Below are 547 nucleotides of genomic sequence, written 5' to 3' on the forward strand. Positions count from 1 at the left end.
ATATAACGTCATGTTCCAGGAAATTCAGAAGACACAACGCAGGTGTCAGGACCAAATTCAAATTTAAAGTACGACTTATCTTTCCCATGACACTATGCCAGTAAGAGGTCAGTCTCGGGCAGGTGAGAAACCTATGAACCATGTCTCCAGGACTTTGTTTACACCGCCAACAGATATTAGAATTGCATATTCCTGCTCTATATAGTTTGACAGGTGTCCAGTATAGTCTATTGAGAATTTTAAATTGAATGAGTTTGGACCGTGCATCTCTTATTGGCTTATTACTCCATATTTTTTATTTAGGTGAAAGTTAGCAAGCTGTAGGATGAGTTCTTTGAGCATCGACCTTGAACCTCATTTCCCTTCCAGGTCAACACAGGGTTAATTCATCAAATTTGACCTTCATCCTTAGTGTCAACACAATTCCTCTTTTTTCAGTTGCCCAATCTCTGTCAATCAATCTCTGAAGAAAACGCCTATGTAAAGATCTGCTTTTATGTCAAATATTTGTGTATAGTTTGAATTCATTACAATTTTAATTTTCTAT

Source organism: Sphaeramia orbicularis, unplaced genomic scaffold, assembly GCF_902148855.1.
Source record: "Sphaeramia orbicularis unplaced genomic scaffold, fSphaOr1.1, whole genome shotgun sequence".
NCBI classification, from domain to species: Eukaryota; Metazoa; Chordata; class Actinopteri; order Kurtiformes; family Apogonidae; genus Sphaeramia; species Sphaeramia orbicularis.